Here is an 11598-nt window from a genome sequence, read left to right on the forward strand (position 1 = left end):
GGGCCTTTCTCCCTCACCTGGCAGGCCGCAGCCACACTCTTCCTCCTGCTTTCTGACCTCCCACCACAGAAAGCATTTTTTTGGTTCTACCAAGCCACGCACGTGCACTTTTTCTGCCTCCACACCTTGGCTTTTGCTCTTCTTTCTCCAGAGGTGACGCCCCCCTCCCCACGTGGTGGGTTCCCACTCCACCTCCAGAACCACCCTTAGTGGCCAGTTCCGATGTTGAGTTTGTGACACCCTTGTGCTCTTGATTGTTGTGCGTGCCTGCGTGCGTGCTCACTAGTATTTGACTCTGCAACCCCATGGACTGCCGCGTGCCAGGCTCCTCTATCCATGGGATTTTCCAAGCAAGAATACTGGAGTGGGTTTGCCGTTTCCTCCTCCAGGGGATCTTTCCGCTCTTCGGGGAATTACAGGCTGCCCTCTGGGTGGGGGGTCCATTTGACTGTTGCTCAAATTTGAATACCATATATTAACTTTGTGGGTGGATAAGGAAGTCAGTGGGTTCGTTAACCTCCTTTAAGAAACACTATTTGACACTTTTCAGAAACAGAAATACTCTGTACCCTTTTCCCATTTCAAAAAAGTTATAAATTTCAGTTATCAAATCAGCAGAGAAATTTGTCCTTTTAACTGCTATGGGGTGGTGGTAGGGAGTTAGGTTATTGTAGACATAACAGGATGGCAACCCACTCCAGTGTTCTTGCCTGGAGAATCCCGGGGACGGGGAAGCCTGGTGGGCTTCCGTCTATGGGGTCACACAGAGTCGGACACGACTGAAGTGACTTAGCAGTAGCAGTAGCAGCAACCATAGTGGAACCGATCAGTTGAAGCAGATTCCACTTTAGAGACGCTGTTCTGTTATAGTCGATGCCTGTTATTGCTCTTCAGTTCAGTTCAGTTCAGTCGCTCAGTCGTGTCCGACTCTCCGCGACCCCATGAATCACAGCACGCCAGGCCTCCCTGTCCATCACCAACTCCCGGAGTACACTCAAACTCATGTCCACAGAGTTGGTGATGCCATCCAGCCATCTCATTCTCTGTCGTCCCCTTCTCCTCCCGCCCCCAACCTTTCCCAGCATCAGAGTCTTTTCCAGTGAGTCAACTCGTCGCATGAGGTGGCCAAAGTATTGCAGCTTCAGCTTTAGCATCAGTCCCTCCAATGAACATAACATTCCAGGTTCCTATGCAATATTGCTCTTTACAGCACCGGACCTTGCTTCTATCACTGGTCACATCCACAACTGGGTATTGGTTTTGCTTTTGCTCCATCCCTTTATTCCTTCTATAGTTATTTCTCCACTGAGCTCCAGTAGCATACTGGGCACCTACCGACCTGGGGAATTCCTCATTCAGTATCCCATTATTTTGCCCTTTGTTGCTGTTCATGGGGTTCTCAAGGCAAGTATACTGAAGTGGTTTGCCATTCCCTTCTCCAGCGGACCACATTCGGCTGTGGTCCATGTGATCAGATCAGCTAGTTTCCTGTGATTATGATTTCAGTGTGTCTGCCCTCTGATGCCCCCTCACAATACCTACCGTCTTATTTGGGCTTAGTGCCCTGTTTTTTGCTTAGCTGCTTTTACTTCTCCAGACTGGAATCGTGATAATCATAGCCAACATAATGAGCTGCTGCTGTGAGCTAAACGCAGTGTTTTCACACAGTGACTCATTTAATCGTGGCAACAAAGCTATGAGATGGTATTATGTATTCCCATTTGGCAAATGAAGAAACTGAGGCTGAGAAAGTTTAGGTGACCTACCTAAGATCACATATCTAAGATTCCAAGGAAGGGACTCTACCTATCTTTTTTACCCTAACACCTTATTCGTAGCTGATTGAGTGAATTAATATCAAAGAGGTGAAAAGCCTAAAATCACAGTCAGTATCCAGTCATAATTATAACCTAGGGCTTTTGAGTCCAGTTGCTCAGTCATGTCCGACTCTTTTCGACCTATAGACTATACAGTCCATGGAATTCTCCAGGCCAGAATACTGGAGTGGGTAGCCGTTCCCTTCTCCAGGGGATCTTCCGAACCCAGGGATCGAACCCAGGTCTCCCGCATTGCAGGCACATTCTTTATCAGCTGAGCTACCAGTGAAGCCCCAAATCTAGGCCATCTTTCTGTATTAAGTAACAGTGTCATATAGTGAGCACTTTTACACCAAGTTACTGTGTATTAAGCATCTTACATACATTCTTTTATTTAATCATTAACAACAGTCCTATGGGGTATGGGTATCACTATCTGATATATGAGAAAATATTAATCATGGATGAGTAATCTGTTCAGTGTCACTTGGACACAAGAAACAACAGAAGTGGGAATCAAATTGAGGTTTTCTTGTCACAGATTCTTCACTCTCAAGCCAGGGGTTCATTTATTCTTTCAGCCAGTAATTTTTGAGAGCCTGTGTCTGAAGCACTATTCAGAATAGCGCAAACAGACTGAATCTTTGTCCTCGGAAGCTTATCTTCTGCACAGGAAGATAAACATAGGCGTGTGTAAAATGAGCCCAAAAGTTGTAAGTGCCTTGAATAAAAGTAAAGGAGGGTAAGAGGGATGAGGGGGGGATTTCCCTGGTAACTCAGTGGTAAAGAATCTGCCTGCCAAGGCAAGAGACTCAGGTTGGATCCTTCGGGCTGGAAGATGCCCTGGAGAAGCAAACGGCAACCCCTCCTGTATTCTTGCCTGGGAAATCCTATGAACAGAGGAGCCTGGTGGGCTATAGTCCATGGGGCCACAGAAGAGTGGGACATGACTTAGCGACTAAACAACACCAACAAAAGTATAGCACCTTATCCTATACAGAGTGTCCCATTTGTCTTCCTCTCCTGTACACCGTGGCAGAGGTCTTATATCGCCCATGCCTGTGACAGAGCAGAAAGAGGCGGGGAGGAGGGGGAGAGGTTGCGAGGGAAATGGGTTCACTCAAACACTGATTGCAGTTTGTTCCAACACCTCACCAGGGACTGCTTTCCACAACCCAGTAGGGCTCCACTGAACTTGGAAAAGATTAGAGTCAAGAGTTGGTTTATTCAGTCCCTCTCTGCCACAGTTGAACTCTGGGTTGTCTTCTTTGCTTACCCAGAGAATGAGCTTGTTTTGAGTGCCTCATCCCAGTATCACTTTCTGGGCCAGAATGCCTCTTGCTATAAGTTATATAAACGTCAGACTTTGCAGTGCCCCTTTAAATAATCAGGGTTGCATTTTATAGGAATAGAATCCAGGGCACCTAAGCTTCTAAATCTCTAAACAGTTTCTTCTGTAATTGACATATTGTCACACAGGTGTGATTTCATGGCCATCCCATAAAGGTGTTATATATGAGTACCTTTTATAGTCATGCCAAAGTAGCGATTTGTTACACTCTCTTCCTTACAGAAAGCTGTTTTATGTATTTCTGAACCCATAACCCATTCTTTGAAGATCTCCAGTTGTGGTAAATCTTCATCTGTACAGTATCTCACTGGGAGAATATACTGCTATTTATGCATTCTACTGTAGATGTGCAATAGTTTTTAATGTGGAGGCAATTGTGGATAGTGTGTTCCAGAACACGTCTATTGTATGCATTTCTGTTGGGTGTATTTATCAAAGAATGTAATTTCTAGGTCACAGTGTGCATGCATGTTTATCTTTAGAATAATAGATCCTGCCCAAGTATTTCCCAAAGTAGTCTTACCAGTTATACTCTTCCCAGCACTGAATGAGAGTTCTAGTTGCTTCATATCCTTGCCAACACCTAGTACTTTCTTTTTTTCCCCTCCCTTTTTTCAGTTTAGCCCTTCTAGTTGTTGTGTAATGGTGTTTTGTTGTGGTTTCGTATTGCGTTTTCCATACTGCTGCTGCTGCTAAGTCACTCCAGTCGTGTCCGACTCTGTGTGACCCCATAGACGGAAGCCCACCAGGCTCCCCCGTCCCTGGGATTCTCCAGGCAAGAACACTGGAATGGGTTGCCATTTCCTTCTCCAATGTGTGACAGTGAAAAGGGAAAGTGAAGTCGCTCAGTCGTGTCCGACCCTTAGCGACCCCACGGACTGAAGCCTACCAGGCTCCTCCATCCATGGGATTTTCTAGGCAAGAGTACTGGAGTGGCTTGCCATTGCCTTCTCCGGTTTTCCATACTAACGGTGTTAATATCTGTTACTGTCTTTTCCTATGTTTATTGGCCGTCTAGATATCCTCTATTGTGGTATGCTTGTTCAAGTCCTTTTCCATGTTTCTGATGGATTGTCTTTTCCTTAATGATTTATAGAAAATCTTTATTATAAATATGGTTATGTTGTCAGACATATCAGATATCTTTCTTCACTTTATGGGTTGTCTTCACCCTCGTAATGGTATCTTTTGATGAACAAAAGTTCTTAATTTTACCATTGTCCAATTTATCAGTTTTTTTCTGTGGTTAGCTCTTTTCTGTGTCCTGTTTAAGAAATCTTGGGCTACTCCAACATTACAAAGATTATCTTTGTTTTCTTTAGGAAGATTTATTATCTGACATTTTACATTTAAATCTAGTATGAGATGTAATCAAGACCTCTTCTTTGCCAGTTTATTTCAGTGTCACCTTTGTCACGTATGTGAGCCTACATGTGGAGTCTTGTTGAGGGTGTTAAGTCTCTTTGTGTGGGGGCTGTTTCTGGACTCTATTCTGGTTCCATTAATTTGTTTGTCTTTCTTTTTGCCAATAACCCACTGCCTTTAATTATTGTATCTTTACAGTAAATCTTGAAACCAGGTAGTGTAATTTACCAATTTAATTCCTCTTCTTCAAGATTATCTTAGCTATTATAAGTGGTTTGTATTCCCATATCAATTTTAGAATAATCTTGTAATTTTCTACGAAAATGTTACTGTGTTTTGATTGGGATTATGTTGACTCTCTACCAGTGGTTCTCAGCCAGCGTGATTTTTACCCTCCACAGGACATGTGGCACTATCTGGAGACGTTTTTGGTTGGTACTCTTAGGGGAGTGCTCCTGGCATGTTGGGGTTGGGGTCAGAGATGCTGCTCAACATTTGACAGTGCACAGACCTTTTTTCTACCAATAAATTATCCAGCTCAAAAATGTCAGTAGAGCCACTGTAGAGAAATTCAGAATTAACGTAATCAGTGTTTCTTTTGGGAGTCTTGTCTACCATCTTATTAAGTATTTGTCTTCTGTTTGACTCACTGGTTTTGCTTCCTTTTTTTCTCATTTTTCACCTTTAGAGTAATAAAAAATATTTATTATCCCTTTTCATGCTATTCATGGGGTTCTCAAGGCAAGAATGCTGAAGTGGTTTGCCATTCCCTTCTCCAGTGGACCACATTTTGTCAGAACTCTCCACCATGACCCATCTGTCTTAGATGGCCCTGCATGGCATGGTTCATAGTTTCATTGAGTTAAACAATGCTGTGATCCCTGTGATCATTTTGGTTAGTTTTCTGTGATTGTGATTTTCATTCTGTCTGTCCTCTGATGGATAAGGATAAGAGGCTTATGCAAGCTTCTGATGGGAGGGACTAGCTGTAGGGAAAGCTAGGTCTTGCCCTGGTGGGCAGGGCCTTGCTCAGTTCAGTTCAGTCCCTCAGTCGTGTCCAACTCTTTGTGACCCCATGCATTGCAGCATGCCAGGCCTCCCTGTCCATCATCAACTCCCAGAGTTTACCCAAATTCATCCATCGAGTTGGTGATGCCATCCAGCCATCTCATCCTCTGTTGTCCCCTTCTCCTCCTGCCCCCAATCCCTCCCAGCATCAGGGTCTTTTCCAATGAGTCAACTCTTCGCATGAGGTGGCCAAAGTATTGGAGTTTCAGTTTCAGCATCAGTCCTTCCAATGAACACCCAGGACTGGTCTCCTTTAGGATGGACTGGTTCGATCTCCTTGCAGTCCAAGGGACTCTCAAGAGTCTTTTCCAGCACCACAGTTCAAAAGCATCAATTCTTCGGCACTCAGCTTTCTTCACAGTCCAACTCTCACATTCATACATGACCACTGGAAAAACCATAGCCTTGACTAGATGGACCTTTGTTGGCAAAGTAATGTCTCTGCTTTTTACACTTGATCTTAGCCAAAAGGCCGAGAAGCGATATGTCTCTGCTTTTTAATATGCTGTCTAGGTTGGTCATAACTTTCCTTCCAAGGAGTAAGCGTCTTTTAATTTCCTGGCTGCAGTCAGCATCTGCAGTGATTTTGGAGCCCAGAAAAATAAAGTCTGACACTGTTTCCCCATCTATTTGCCATGAAGTGATGGGACCAGATGCCATGATCTTAGTTTTCTGAATGTTGAACTTTAAGCCAACTTTTTCACTCTCCTCTTTCACTTTCATCACTTTGATCAAGAGGCTTTTTAGTTCCTCTTCACTTTCTGCCATAAGGGTGGTGTCATCTGCATATCTGAGGTTATTGATATTTCTCTGAACAATCTTGATTCCAGTTTTTGCTTCTCCCAGCCCAGCGTTCCTCATGATCTACTCTGCATATAAGTTAAATAAGCGGAGTGACAATATACAGCCTTGACGTACTCCTTTTCCTATTTGGAACCAGTCTGTTGTTCCATGTCCAGTTCTAACTGTTGCTTCCTGACCTGCATATAGGTTTCTCAAGAGGCAGGTCACGTGGTCTGGTATTCCCATCTCTTTCAGAATTTTCCACAGTTTGTTGTGATCCACACAGACAAAGGCTTTGGCATAGTCAATAAAGCAGAAATAGATGTTTTTCTGGAACTCTCTTGCTTTTTCGATGATCCAGAGGATGTTGGCAATTTGATCTCTGGTTCCTCTGCCTTTCCTAAAACCAGCTTGAACGTCTGGAAGTTCATGGTTCACGTATTGCTAAAGCCTGGCTTGGAGAATTTTGAGCATTACTTTACTAGTGTGTGAGATGAGTGCAGGGCCTTGCTCAGTAAATCTTTAATCCAATTTTCTGCTAATGGGTGAGATTGTGTTCCCTCCCTGTAGAACCAGACATGGAACAAGGCTCCATGGATCAAGGCTATGGTCTTTCCAGTGGTCATTTATGGTTGTGAGAGTTGGACCATAAAGAAGGCCGAGCCCCTTAGAATTGATACTTTCAAACTGTGGTGCTAGAGAAGACTCTTGAGAGTCCCCTGGACATCAAGAAGATCAAACTAGTCAATCCTAAAGGAAATCAACCCTGAATATTCATCAGAAGGACTGATGCTGAAGCTCCAATACTTTGGCCAGCTGATGTGAAGAGCTGACTCATTGGAAAAGACTGATGCTAGGAAAGATTGAGGGCAAGAGGAGAAGGGGGCGACAGAGGATGAGATGGTTGGATGGCATCATCGACTCAATGGACATGAGTTTGCGCAAACTCCAGGAGATGGTGATGGACAGGGAAGCCTGGCATGCTGTAGTTCATGGGGTTGCAAAGAGTTGGATGCAACTGAGTAACTGAACAACAATGAATTTATTATCCCATTTTTACTGCTCTCTGAACTTGTCAGGAACATATTCTTTTACAGTTCTTTTGGAATTTACAGATTTCAACATGCATTCTTGACATGTTAGCTAATACAGATTTTTTTTAACCACTTCCTGGTACTACTAGTCTCTTAATATCCTTATCTCCTTTTATACCATACGTGCACCTTTTGTGCATTATTGTCTTGTATTTTACCTTCAATTTCGAAAGATATTTTTGTAGAGTGTAAAATTCAAGGTTAGCAGTTACTTTCTTTTATCACTTTAGAGATGTCATTCTGTTGTTTTGTGGGTTTCATCATTTCTTTAGAGAAGTTATCTATCGCTTCTACCGCTGTATTATTTTTAAGATTTTTCTCTTTATTTCTGGCTTTTTGGCTGTATGATGTGTCTCTGTGTTTCCCTTTGTATTATCAGCTTGGAGTTTACTGAACTTCTTGAATCTGTGGGTTAACCTCTTTCATTTTGTTAGCCATTTCTCAGCCATTTGTCCCCCAGCAGCAGCCTCTTCTCAGAAGTCATGTATTTTGAGATTCCTGAAGACTGTGGTTTTGCATATAGGACCCCAATCTTATATGACCACATTAAAAGCATCATTGTTTCTTTTTCATCAGTGACAGCCCTCAGCCTGGGCCTCATCATAAGCTTGAGCCACGTCCAGAATCAGCAAATAGACCAAAGGAAAACAAACAAAGCAGCTGTTGATTGTTGACTCACTGTGACTTTCACCCTTCATTGGAGTATTAGTCCATCTGGTCTTTGTTGCTTCTACAACTATTTGATGCTTTAAGAAATGGTTTTTAAAATTTCTCTGGGTTTCTCTAGTTGTCACCAGGTGTATTGGCCTGCTATCCTCTATTGGAGCTACTTGAAAGGAGAATCTGTACAGATGTTTTTGAGTGCTTTGTCATATGCCAGATGCTCTTGCGGCTTCTAGTTGTATGGTTGCCTAGTCTAAAGTAGGTAAAACAGGCACAAACAAAATAATTCAGCATGCTGAATACTGTAATAGCAGCGTACACAGTGCTAGGAGAAAGGTGAATATGACAGTGCCACCTGTTTAGGGAACTGCAAGTTTTATCATTTCACATGGTGCAGTTTCCATCTCAAGGGGTGAAGCAGTGAGAAATGAAGTTGATGAGATAGACATGGGCCTGATGGTGCAGAGCCCTGTACGCCATGGTACAAAGGCATTTGTACTTTAGGCAGACTGCAAAGAGCAGGTGACGAATTTTAAGCATGGAAAAGAGTGATCCAGGTTTTTGTTTTTGTTTTAAAAAATTACTTACATGTCACTGTGAAATGTGAGCTCAAGAAGGACATACACACAAGGCAAGGGTTGCCAAAGAAAAAACATTATGATCAGTCCAATATTAAATAGAGGATTATAAGCATCAATAGGTTTGAAAGATATTGAAGGGGTAGAACTGATGAAATGTAAGGGAAGAGTGGATTAAGAGAGAGGTGAGGGGCTTCCTCGGTGGCTCTGAATCCACCTGCCAAAGCAGGAGACTCAGGTTCAGTCCCTGGTCCAGAAGAATCCCATGTGCCACAGAGCAACTAAGCCTGCGTACCACAACTACTGAGCTTGTGCTCTGGAGCCTGGGAGCTGCACCTACTGAGCTCACCCACCGCAACTACTGAAGCCTGCAAATTCTCAAACCTGTGAGCGGCAATGACCGAAGCCTGTGCTCTGCAACAAGAGAGGCCACTGCAGCGAGGAACCCAGCCACCACAGTGAGAAGTAGCCCCTGCTCACCGCAGCTGCAGCAAAGCTTGGGCAGCAGAAGACCCAGCACAGCCGAAAATAAAGTTTCTTTTTTTTTTTTTTAGAAAGAGGTGAAAGAATGCAGAGAGTCTAAGGTGTCTAGCCCAGGTGAGGACCATAAATCACGAAGGGAATACAGCAGAAAGAGCAGATGAGTTCAGTTTGGGACAGGCTGTGGTGTTCTCACTTCACTAGCTCTGTTACAGTTTTCATGTAATCTGGGACCCCCAGCTTATCTTCCTGAAACTCCTGAGATGAATAAGAGAGATGCAGAACCCCAGGCCATTGCCTTCCACCCAGCTTTAACCAGACACTGATTTTATCAGTTTTACCTGCTGGGCTTCCATTTAAACTGTTCTATTTGAAGAAAGTTTTCCATGCTAAAAGATAAAAAAGTTACTAAGCAGTATTTCCTTCTTCATTCATCTTCCCATTTTAAGTCTGTTTTGAGTCACTTATATGAATGGAGTCCTTCTGTGGCTCTTTGACCCTGACAGCTGCATCTCTTTACTATAAGTAGGTTTTGGGGGCCACAATCCTTTATTTGCAGTCAGTAGATGCTATTCCACTGTCTTCTATTGCAAACGAGAAGTCCAAAGCTGGTCTAAGTTATTTGTTGTTTCTTCCTGAAGGCATATGTGATTTCCTCCCCCCTTTTATCTTTTAGTGTACAGGAATTTTACCAAAATGTGACTAGATGTGTATCCTTCAGTCTTTTCAATCTGCAGGTAAATCCTTTTGCAGCTCAGGGAAGTGTTTCAGTTGTTTATTTGTTTTAGCTCCTCCATCTGTTCTTTTTTTCTCCTAGAATTTCCAGCTATTTATATGTGGGTTCTCCCAGATCTGGCTTCCAAGCCTCACGTTTTCTGTCTCTTTGTATTTCTGCTCAGTTTTAAGATAGCTGTACTTGATCTTGCCAACCACTAATAGGATCGCAGCGATTAACTGCCTTTAAAATTTTTTTTTTAATCAGTTGAGCTTTTTTGGTATGGAAAGACATGTTTTTAAAATTCTGAGAGATATCTTTTTGTCTTGTAATTGAATTTCCTTATTACTGTTTTTCACATTTTAATCTGTCTCCTTTTGTTGTTGTTTGGGTCACGCTAAGACCTGTCTGACTCTTTGCAACCCCATGGACTGTCGCCCACCAGGCTCCTCTGTCCATGGGATTTCCCAGCCAAGAATACTGGAGTGGGTTGCCGTTTTTCTTCTTCAGTGGGTCTTCCCAACCCAGGGATTGAACATGTGTTTTCTGTGTTAGCAAGTGCATTGCTTGCTGCTGAGCCACCAGGAAAACCTTGTATCTCCTTTAGTTGTTCTGTTACTCTGAGGTTCCCGCCTTGCCTCCGGGGCGCTCCCTCTGCCTTTCCTCTCCTGACCTCTGTGTCCCATGAAATGGTTACTTCTTTCATTATGTTGTTACAGTTACTAGTAACTCGGGGTGTGTGAGCTGTCGCTGCTGGAGTGTGGGCAGTCCTTGACTTAGTTTTCTGACATCCACACCTGGCATTTTGCTAGCCTGGATTAGAGAGGATTTGAGCTTCTTCCCTTCCCAGGCTTCTTGGAGTTCACAGAGACCAGGAACCTCACAGACCAGCGGTGCCCTTCCTCTCGTGGAACTCTGGGGACCAAACTCTGTCTGGGGTTTGAGAACCTAATCATTGCCCCAGAGCCCCCTCCTGACCCCAGGGGAGAAATCAGGGACCAGCTCTTTCCCTGGGCTGAGCAGGTTTTGCCCACACCTACCAGGCACCACTTGCCTGCCAGCTGTATTGGGACAAGGAGAAGCAACAGACAGTTTTATTTTTTAAAAAAAAAAATTATTTGGCTACCTTGGGTCTTAGTTATGGCATGCAGGATCTTTATTTGCGACATGTGGACTCTAATTCTCTGACTGGGGATCGATCCCGGGTACCCTGCATTAGGAGCGTGGAGTCTTAGCCACTGGACCACCAGAGAAGTGCCAGCAGACACTTTCTTGTCATCATCTGTTCAGAAGCCCCCAGCAAATAGAGGGTGAGAGAGAGAGAGAGAGAGACACTACCAGGCTAGGTGATCTCTAAGCCTCCATCCAGTGCTTGCCTTTTACAGCCACATGTGTTTATGGTCTCCAGCTTCAGCTCAATCCTCAGTACCCTGGGACCAGATTTTTATGTCTTCCCAGCATGCTTTGCTTTCCCCAGAGGGAATATTGGAGACTTTTATTTCTCTCTTCAAGCCCTCTGTTTCCCCTCCTTCTTGTTCACTGTCAGCCCATGACTTTGCATTTCCCCTCGTAGAAAAAAAGAGCTTCTCTTGTGTAAAGTCTCTGAGCTCCTTCGATTACCTGTAAACCTGCCTCCTTTCCCTGCCTGCCTGCCGGCCACCTCTCCATCCTGCCCCAGCCTCTC

The 11598-nt window shown here is 43.9% G+C and overlaps 1 protein-coding gene across 2 annotated transcripts in view; it reads left to right on the top strand.

The window, feature by feature from the left end:
* Positions 1 to 11598, top strand: part of TTI1 (TELO2 interacting protein 1) — a 45936-nt gene that overhangs the window by 166 nt on the left and 34172 nt on the right. The window lies entirely within an intron of this gene.

This window comes from Moschus berezovskii, chromosome 15, assembly GCF_049115385.1.
Source record: "Moschus berezovskii isolate FMDL1 chromosome 15, NW_MosBer_1.0, whole genome shotgun sequence".
Lineage (NCBI taxonomy): Eukaryota > Metazoa > Chordata > Mammalia > Artiodactyla > Moschidae > Moschus > Moschus berezovskii.